Source organism: Schistocerca piceifrons, chromosome 3 (assembly GCF_021461385.2).
Source record: "Schistocerca piceifrons isolate TAMUIC-IGC-003096 chromosome 3, iqSchPice1.1, whole genome shotgun sequence".
NCBI lineage: Eukaryota > Metazoa > Arthropoda > Insecta > Orthoptera > Acrididae > Schistocerca > Schistocerca piceifrons.
The window spans coordinates 389,672,604-389,683,612 of NC_060140.1; positions in this window are offsets into that span (position 1 = coordinate 389,672,604).

An 11,009-nucleotide genomic window follows, 5' to 3' on the forward strand; every position below is an offset into this window, starting at 1 on the left:
GAGAACTTTCTGACTTATATATAGTTCCTTTGCCGTGTAGTTTTTTCCTTTTGTCTGCAGCAGAATTTATATGTTTAATAGCCAAATCAATTATGTCTTTGTGTAGAAGTTTACTTGTATTCAGAAAAGGTACAGGCTCTCTGATTCTGTTTGGTGGTTCTTCATTCTTCAGCACAAGAATAGATGGTAAAGCAGTGGAGTCATGAGGCATTTCATTCAGCACATTTTGAAATAAGTATAAATATCTGTCCCAATACTGATGCTTCCTGTGACAATAAAATCTGCAAAGCTTATTGATTTCTTTCATAATCCCGTCAGATGGGTTACAATGTAGTCAGTACAATGAAATAAAAACAGATTTGATTTTATGATTCTGAAGCATCCATGACCAAACAGCAGATCTGAATTGCGGTCCGTTATGTGAAATGACTTTAGCAACGTGGCCAACTTCATCTAAGAAATTTTTAACACAGGCGTTGGATACAGGCCGGTGCACAATTTGAGCTTTACGTAACAGGGTGAAAGAAACAAAGTTTGAAGTAAGTTCAACAGCTACTAGAATGTACGAAAATCCAATAGATGTTCCGACAAGGGGTCCCAAGAGATCAACAGCTGCAAATTCTTTTAATTTAGAAGGACTGATAGGAAACAACGGAGCACGATTTGAGATGGTAAATGGTTTAGCTTTTTGACAAAGTTTACAAATAGATTAGACTGTCCAAATTCTCTTTTCCATATTGTTAAAATAACAAGTCATCCGAAGAATATGATAATATTTTAGTGGACCTAAGTGTACGTAGCTGAAATGAATGTACCAGATGAGTTTATTAACAAAATCGTCAGGAATGCAAAGTACCCATAGATTGTCATCAACAGTGCAACATTTGAAGAGTATGTTGTTTGTAATCAGGTAATAATGCCAAATCTGTGTGTATGTCTTTTCAAGCGATTTACTTTTGATGTCTTTCCAAATTGGATATTTATCTTGTTAATGAGCAATGGCCTTTAAAGATGTGGCGATGAAATTTTCAAAGTCAACTTTCTGAATGTAAAGAATACTGAAATTTTTTCTCGAGGTTGACTTCTGTGTTACTTTTCTCAAGCCCAGCCGGTGCACGTGACAGTGCATCTGCAACAATGTTCTCCTTGCCCGAAATGTAGATTATTGTGAAGTGGAATTCTTGCAGAAACAATCCCCAACGTTTTAACCTGTCATGATTTAATTTTGAAGACATAAGAAATTGTAATCCACGATGGTCACTGAATGCCTTTACATGTTTACCAGAAAGAAACACACGAAATTTGTTAAACATTCAAACGATAGCTAAAGCTTCTAATTCAGTAACGGAATAATTTTTTTCAGATTTTGTTAGCAAGCGGCTTGCAAAAGCAATGGTTTTCTGAACAGCAGTGTCATTTCCTATAGCTTCTTGAAATAAATGGGCACAAGAGAAGAATCTGTGCTAAGGTAGAAATCTCTTGGCAGTTCTGGATAAGCTAGTATTGGCGCGTTAAGTAGCGCTTCTTTGAAAGAATTGAATTCCAACTGTGCCTGTTCGTCCCAGTTCCAAATAGTATTTTTTCCAGTGAGAGAACAAAGTTTTGGTGGTATTAAAATTTGCATATTCAGAAAACGACAGTAAAAATTTACGAGACCTAGAAAACTGCGGACTTGTTTTTTGTGGGTGGAACTGGAATGACTCTGACTGCTTGTAACTTTTCAGGATGCCCTCAGAAGAAATAATGTGTCCCAAAAACTTCACCTTTGACCTTCAGACAACAGAGTTTTCCAAGTTAATTGTAATTCCAGATCCTGCAAAAATACGTAACACACTGTTGAGGATGAGATTGTGTTATTCCCATGAGGCTTCTGCTATAAGAATTTCGTCCACATATAAGGTGATATGACGTTTTAAGAACACAGTTAATATGGAATTTAGCCCACGAATGAATGCTGCCAAACAAATGTTTAAACCAAAAGGAAGTTTCCGAAACTGATAACAAACGCCGAAACAAAGAAAAGCTGTGTATTTTCTACATTCTGGATGAAGTTCGATCTGATGAAAGCTGGATCTGAGATCAATAGAAGACAACACTTCTACACCATTAAAATTCTGAAGAAGTTCTTCCAACGTTTGTGGTCTGTCTGTTTCAGGAATGATGATAGTATTGATTTGTCTCGAATCTAAGACAAACCCGATCAATCCATTTTTCTTCTCATCAACATGTAATGGATTGTTGTATGAGCTCACTGCAGGCTCAATAATACCCTCTTGAAGCATAGATTGTATTTCTGTTCTAAATCGGTCCCAATAATGTGCCGGAATTACGTATGGTCTAACACAAAATTCAGTATGCTCACGAACACGAAACTGGTATTGAAATCCCTTGATTGGTCCTGTTTTGTGACTAAAAACTGTGCTTGTAAAATATCAAAAAGGTCCTCCTTATCAGTATCATTACAGTTCTCAATTTTTTGAATTTCATTATGAATTAAGTCATTAGTATCAATATCATCGATTTCATCCCTGTGAATCCTTGCAGAGTGATTGTTAGTGTCAAGTTCCGTCGAAAATTACGAACTGTTGTCTAACAAGAGGTAAAGCCGATTAATTTCCTCGTTATGGTTTGAGAGCCAATCTACAAATTTCAAAGCTATTGACTTACCTTCTTTCTCTAAACTTATTTCAGCATCGTGAAAGTTTAAGATTGCTTTGTATTCATTCAAAAAGTCTACTCCCAATATAATTTATGTCGACAATAATTGAACAATAAGAAAGTTCGTAGAGAATCTGTGGTTTTGACAAAAGAGTTCTAAGGTGGTTTCTTGGCTTACATCTACAATTTTTCGAAAGATTGCACCTTATAATTTAATCTTACGTAACGGAAGTGTGGGGCAATCGTTCGATTTGTAGCATTTGCTAAAAGCTGTTTCACTAGTTGCTTAAATGCGACTGCCAGAGTCAAGTACTGCCTTAATTGTTACATCATTTACTGTGATCTGAATTACGGGATATACAATGTTGTTCTGTTTTACATCGTGCTCCTCGAGTAAGATGTCCCTAATGTCTTCCATTTTTGCGCAATTAACAGCCACGGCAGCTACATCGTCAGCTTCATGAGTACGTTTTGTGGCTGCTAACGGTGTGAGTCTTTGTTGTTGCACGTCTTCATTGGGATTAGGAGACCTAATTTCTACAATTTCGACAAGTCGAGAGGGCACTGCCCTGTTTGAATCCCGACAGTTCTGATTATATTCTGGACTGTTGTTAAGATTATATCGTCTGTCGTCTTGTCAGTAGTTTCCATAGTTTCTTTCTTGTCAGTCACGTGATGGAGAATTTGTCCTGGAATCGTAACTGTGTGGTGGACCGTTGCGTCTGAAGGTATTCTGTCTCCCTTGATAATAATTATTTTGGTTCCCATATTGTCTGTTTCTGTAATTGTCTCTGTCATAGTCATTACTGCAGAGAGGTGATCTTTCCCTGTAATTATTATTACTCTGCCAACGGTTGTCATACGTGTGGTGTCTGTTTTGGTCACGATTTGCGTTGTAAGAATAGCCTTGTCGTGTCAAGTTATTGTTTCTGTCATCGCGTAATTGTGTCGGATCTGACCGGTATTTATTGTGATCCTGTTTTCGCGTCCCGCGATTGTCAGTGTCAATTTCCAATTGTTGTAACAGCTCCTAAAAAGCTTCGATGTCGTCTTTGAATGTCCTGTCAAAATAATATGTCTTAAATATTCAGGCAATTTGATTAAGCAAATGCGAATAAGTTCTGAGGGGCTGGATGGGTATGACAGATACTGATTCTTATGCAACATGTCTTCAAAGTATTTGACAGGACTAGAAAATTCAGATTGTTGAAAGCGTTTCATCATCACGATGCTATGTTTTACGCGATCTTGAGTAGCTTGAGACCAATATGCTGAGACGAAGGCATGATAAAGTTCTCCTTCACTGTGACAATCGCGAATGATCGAATGCATTCTTACAGCAGGTTCATTTTTCAAGTAGCCACACATAAATTCCAATCTGTGCTCTAATGACGAGTTGGGAGGAAAACAATAAGAGAACTGATGAAGACATGCTTGGGGATGAATGTCGTTGCCGGAATTCTTAAATGTTTTGAATTTACGTGTAATGAACAGCTTATAGTCAAAGTTATTATGACGGCGAGTCGCATATCGGTTCCACCTTCGGTGCACCTTGCCAATTTCTTTTATAATTTCCGAAATGCCCTATGTTATTATTTTGTGGCTTTTCCGTATTTCTATGTCCCTCTTACCGTACTGGAGCGCTAGTGCCCTCTGAAATATGTAATTCTTGTATTACTTGTGGCAACTGATCTCGTACTTCCCGGATTTCTCTTTTGTGTTGCGTATTAATTTGATTCTGATTTTGTCTGAATTTCCTAATTTGTTGGTACTCTTCTGTGTCAGTAAAGACTACCGGTCTTGTGTCATTCAGATTATCAAAAATGGCTCTGAGCACAGGGGACTTAACTTCTGAGGTCATTAGTCCCCTAGAACTTAGAACTACTTCAACCTAACTAACCTAAGGATATCAAACACATCCATACCAGAGGCAAGATTCGAACCTGCGACCGTAGCGGTCTCGCGGTTCCAGACTGTAGCGCCTAGAAACGCTCGGTCAGCCCGGCCGGCCGGCCTTCAGATTATCATCTACAATCGTAGATAAATTATTTAGCTGATCCAGAAGTTCGACTACTTTCTCTGATAATGAACTGATTTCCTCCGTGTGTCTTTCTGAACCTAGTTTTAGAGTATCTACTGTGTCCTTTTAAGTCTTTCTGAATTTTTGCAAGTTGCGTAACTGAATCGGTAGATGCAACTGAGTCAATTTTAGCTTGCAAAGTGTCGTGATTTTCATGAACAATATTTTGTAGTTCTTTTATGGCTGCTTCGTGAATCTGTAAAGCATTTTCATGCCGCGAAAAAATAGGTTGAAAATGCTCACAAATTTGTGTTTTTACATCATTACAGACTTTTCGACATTTCGATTCGATTTGAAGTAACTCAGCAGTTACACCTTCATGTGTTTGCTGAAGTGTTTCTTTAATTTGTTTCTGATTTTGTTCCACTTGTTGCTGTGATTGTTTCTGATTTGTTCCATTTGTTGAAATAATAATGTATTAGTGTCTGAAACATGTTCTTTTCTGCCTACCGGCAGTGCATTTGCACCGGCAGCATTCGTATTTTGAAAAACAGGAAATGTGTCTTGACTTAATTGAGAAAAAGGTGAGGAAGCAAACCCTGAATCTACATCTAGATCTACATTGATACTCCGCAAGCCACCCAACGGTGTGTGGCGGAGGGCACTTTACGTGCCACTGTCATTACCTCCCTTTCCTGTTCCAGTCGCGCATGGTTCGCGGGAAGAACGACTGTCTGAAAGCCTCCGTGCGCGCTCTAATCTCTCTAAGTTTAGATTCATGATCTCCTCGGGAGGTATAAGTAGGGGGAAGCAATATATTCGATACCTCATCCAGAAACGCACCCTCTCGAAACCTGGCGAGCAAGTTACACCGCGATGCAGAGCGCCTCTCTTGCAGAGTCTGCCACTTGAGTTTACTAAACATCTCCGTAACGCTATCACGGTTACCAAATAACCCGGTAACGAAACGCGCCGCTCTTCTTTGGATCTTCTCTATCTCTTCCGTCAACCCGACCTGGTACGGATCCCACACTGATGAGCAATACTCAAGTATAGGTCGAACGAGTGTTTTGTAAGCCACCTCCTTTGTCGATGGACTACATTTTCTAAGGACTCTCCCAATGAATCTCAACCTCGTACCCGCGTTACCAACAATTAATTTTACACTCCTGGAAATGGAAAAAAGAACACATTGACACCGGTGTGTCAGACCCACCATACTTGCTCCGGACACTGCGAGAGGGCTGTACAAGCAATGATCACACGCACGGCACAGCGGACACACCAGGAACCGCGGTGTTGGCCGTCGAATGGCGCTAGCTGCGCAGCATTTGTGCACCGCCGCCGTCAGTGTCAGCCAGTTTGCCGTGGCATACGGAGCTCCATCGCAGTCTTTAACACTGGTAGCATGCCGCGACAGCGTGGACGTGAACCGTATGTGCAGTTGACGGACTTTGAGCGAGGGCGTATAGTGGGCATGCGGGAGGCCGGGTGGACGTACCGCCGAATTGCTCAACACGTGGGGCGTGAGGTCTCCACAGTACATCGATGTTGTCGCCAGTGGTCGGCGGAAGGTGCACGTGCCCGTCGACCTGGGACCGGACCGCAGCGACGCACGGATGCACGCCAAGACCGTAGGATCCTACGCAGTGCCGTAGGGGACCGCACCGCCACTTCCCAGCAAATTAGGGACACTGTTGCTCCTGGGGTATCGGCGAGGACCATTCGCAACCGTCTCCATGAAGCTGGGCTACGGTCCCGCACACCGTTAGGCCGTCTTCCGCTCACGCCCCAACTTCGTGCAGCCCGCCTCCAGTGGTGTCGCGACAGGCGTGAATGGAGGGACGAATGGAGACGTGTCGTCTTCAGCGATGAGAGTCGCTTCTGCCTTGGTGCCAATGATGGTCGTATGCGTGTTTGGCGCCGTGCAGGTGAGCGCCACAATCAGGACTGCATACGACCGAGGCACACAGGGCCAACACCCGGCATCATGGTGTGGGGAGCGATCTCCTACACTGGCCGTACACCACTGGTGATCGTCGAGGGGACACTGAATAGTGCACGCTACATCCAAACCGTCATCGAACCCATCGTTCTACCATTCCTAGACCGGCAAGGGAACTTGCTGTTCCAACAGGACAATGCACGTCCGCATGTATCCCGTGCCACCCAATGTGCTCTAGAAGGTGTAAGTCAACCACCCTGGCCAGCAAGATCTCCGGATCTGTTCCCCATTGAGCATGTTTGGGACTGGATGAAGCGTCGTCTCACGCGGTCTGCACGTCCAGCACGAACGCTGGTCCAACTGAGGCGCCAGGTGGAAATGGCATGGCAAGCCGTTCCACAGGACTACATCCAGCATCTCTACGATCGTCTCCATGGGAGAATAGCAGCCTGCATTGCTGCGAAAGGTGGATATACAGTGTACTAGTGCCGACATTGTGCATGCTCTGTTGCCCTTGTCTATGTGCCTGTGGTTCTGTCAGTGTGATCATGTGATGTATCTGACCCCAGGAATGTGTCAATAAAGTTTCCCCTTCCTGGGACAATGAATTCACGGTGTTCTTATTTCAATTTCCAGGAGTGTATATGATCATACCACTTCAAATCGTTCCGCACGCATACTCCCAGATATTTTACAGACGTAACTGCTACCAGTGTTTGTTCCGCTATCATATAATGATACAATAAAGGATCCTTCTTTCTATGTATTCGCAATACATTACATTTGTCTATGTTAAGGGTCAGTTGCCTATCCGCTGCAGATCTTCCTGCATTTCGCTACAATCCCCTAATGCTGCAACTTCTCTGTATACTACAGCATCATCCGCGAAAAGCCGCATGGAACTTCCGACACTATCTACTAAGTCATTTATATATATAGTGAAAAGCAGTGGTCCCATAACACTCCCCTGTGACACGCCAGAGGTTACTTTAACGTCTGTAGACGTCTCTCCATTGATAACAACATGTTGTGTTCTGTTTGCTAAAAACTCTTCAATCCAGCCACACAGCTGGTCTGATATTAAGTAGGCTCTTACTTTGTTTATCAGGCGACAGTGCGGAACTGTATCGAACGCCTTCCGGAAGTCAAGAAAAATAGCATCTACCTGGGAGCCTGTATCTAGTATTTTCTGGGTCTCATGAACAAATAAAGCGATTTGGGTCTCACACGATCGCTGTTTCCGGAATCCATGTTGATTCCTACATAGTAGATTCTGGGTTTCCAAAAACGACATGATACTCGAGCAAAAAACATGTTCTAAAATTCTACAACAGATCGACGTCAGAGATATAGGTCTATAGTTTTGCGCATCTGCTCGACGACCCTTCTTGAAGACTGGGACTATCTGTGCTCTTTTCCAATCATTTGGAACCCTCCGTTCCTCTAGAGACTTGCGGTACACGGCTGTTAGAAGGGGGGCAAGTTCTTTCGCGTACTCTGTGTAGAATCGAATTGGTATCCCGTCAGGTCCAGTCGACTTTCCTATATTGAGTGATTCCAGTTGCTTTTCTATTCCTTGGACACTTATTTCGATGTCAGCCATTTTTTCGTTTGTGCGAGGATTTAGAGAAGGAACTGCAGTGCGGTCTTCCTCTGTGAAACAGCTTTGGAAAAAGGTGTTTAGTATTTCAGCTTTACGCGTGTCATCCTCTGTTTCAATGCCATCATCATCCCATAGTGTCTGCATATGCTGTTTCGAGCCATTTACTGATTTAACGTAAGACCAGAACTTCCTAGGATTTTCTGTCAAGTCGGTACATAGAATTTTACTTTCGAATTCAATGAACGCTTCACGCATAGCCCTCCTTACGCTAACTTTGACATCGTTTAGTTTCTGTTTGTCTGAGAGGTTTTGGCTGCGTTTAAACTTGGAGTGGAGCTCTCTTTGCTTTCGCAGTAGTTTCCTAACTTTGTTGTTGTACCACGGTGGGTTTTTCCCGTCCCTCACAGTTTTACTCGGCACGTACCTGTCTAAAACGCATTTTACGATTGCCTTGAACTTTTTCCATAAACACTCAACATTGTCAGTGTCGGAACAGAAATTTTCATTTTGATCTGTTAGGTAGTCTGAAATCTGCCTTCTATTACTCTTGCTAAACAGATAAACCTTCCTCCCTTTTTTTATATTCCTATTAACTTCCATATTCAGGGAAGCTGCAACGGCCTTATGATCACTGATTCCCTGTTCTGTACATACAGAGTCGAAAAGTTCGGGTCTGTTTGTTATCAGTAGGTCCAAGATGTTATCTCCACGAGTCCGTTCTCTGTTTAATTGCTCGAGGTAATTTTCGGATAGTGCAATCAGTATAATGTCACTCGATGCTCTGTCCCTACCACCCGTCCTAAACATCTGAGTGTCCCAGTCTATGTCTGGTAAATTGAAATCTCCACCTAAGACTATAACATGCTGAGAAAATTTATGTGAAATGTATTCCAAATTTTCTCTCAGTTGTTCTGCCACTAATGCTGCTGAGTCGGTAGGTCGGTAAAAGGAGCCAATTATTAACCTAGTTCGGTTGTTTAGTGCAACCTCCACCCATAATAATTCACAGGAACTATCCACTTCTACTTCACTACAGGATAAACTACTACTAACAGCGACCAACACTCCACCACCGGTTGCATGCAATCTATCCTTTCTAAACACCGTCTGTACCTTTGTAAAAATTTCGGCAGAATTTATCTCTGGCTTAAGCCAGCTTTCTGTACCTATAACGATTTCAGCTTCGGTGCTTTCTATCAGCGCTTGAAGTTCCGGTACTTTACCAACGCAGCTTCGACAGTTGACAATTACAATACCGATTGCTGCTTGGTCCCCGCATGTCCTGACTTTACCCCGCACCCGTTGATGCTGTTGCCCTTTCTGCACTTGCCCAAGGCCATCTAACCTAAAAAACCGCCCAGCCCACGCCACACAACCCCTGCTACCCGTGTAGCCGCTTGTTGCGTGTAGTGGACTCCTGACCTATCCAGCGGAACCCGAAACCCCACCACCCTATGGCGCAAGTCGAGGAATCTGCAGCCCACATGGTCGCAGAACCGTCTCAGCCTCTTATTCAGACCCTCCACTCGGCTCTGTACCAAAGGTCCGCAGTCAGTCCTGTCGACAATGCTGCAGATGGTGAGCTCTGCTTTCATCCCGCTAGCGAGACTGGCAGTCTTCACCAAATCAGATAGCCGCCGGAAGCCAGAGAGGATTTCCTCCGATCCATAGCGACACACATCATTGGTGCCGACATGAGCGACCACCTGCAGATGGGTGCGCCCTGTACCCTTCATGGCATCTGGAAGGACCCTTTCCACATCTGGAATGACTCCCCCCCGGTATGCACACGGAGTGCACATTGGTTTTCTTCCCCTCTCTTGCTGCCATTTCCCTAAGGGGCCCCATTACGCGCCTGACGTTGGAGCTCCCAACTACCAGTAAGCCCACCCTCTGCAACTGCCCGGATCTTGCAGACTGAGGGGCAACCTCTGGAACAGGACAAGCAGCCATGTCAGGCCGAAGATCAGTATCAGCCTGAGACAGAGCCTGAAACCGGTTCGTCAGACAAACTGGAGAGGCTTTCCGTTCAGCCCTCCGGAATGTCTTTCGCCCCCTGCCACACCTTGAAACGACCTCCCACTCTACCACATGTGAAGGATCAGCCTCAATGCGGGCAGTATCCCGGGCAACCACAGTCGTAGTCCGATCAGGGGATGCGTGGGACGAGCTGGCCGTCCCCAACAAACCCCCATCCGGACCCCCACAGTGATGCCCATTGGCAACAGCCTCAAGCTGTGTGACCGAAGCCAACACTGCCTGAAGCTGGGAGCGAAGGGATGCCAACTCAGCCTGCATCCGAACACAGCAGTTGCAGTCCCTATCCACGCTAAAAACTGTTTTACAAAGAACGTCTGAACTAATCTACAGAGGGCGCAAACAAATCGACAAAATTTAAACGATTATTAAAATACAAGATTGCCTAGTAAATGCAGTAATGCTGCTACTTGCGCACTGCTGACACTGCTCGGCGGCGGAAGGAGACTAAGCGAAATTACACTATTCAGGTACTAAAACGCGATGCTACACTCTCAAATACTATAATACGCCCGAAATCTATGAATTAAACAATGCAAGTACCAAAAACACGCAAAGAAATTAAGAATTAAACTATGTAACAAATGAGTGAGCTAGGAGTATACGACTTGCTGCTCAGCTGCTTATCCAACGGCGGCAGGGAGCACACTGACTGTGAACTACCGACACTGGCCGTTCAAAACAAAAACAGTAGACAAACGACTACGCGAATTTACACTATTCAGGTACTAAAACGCGATGCTACA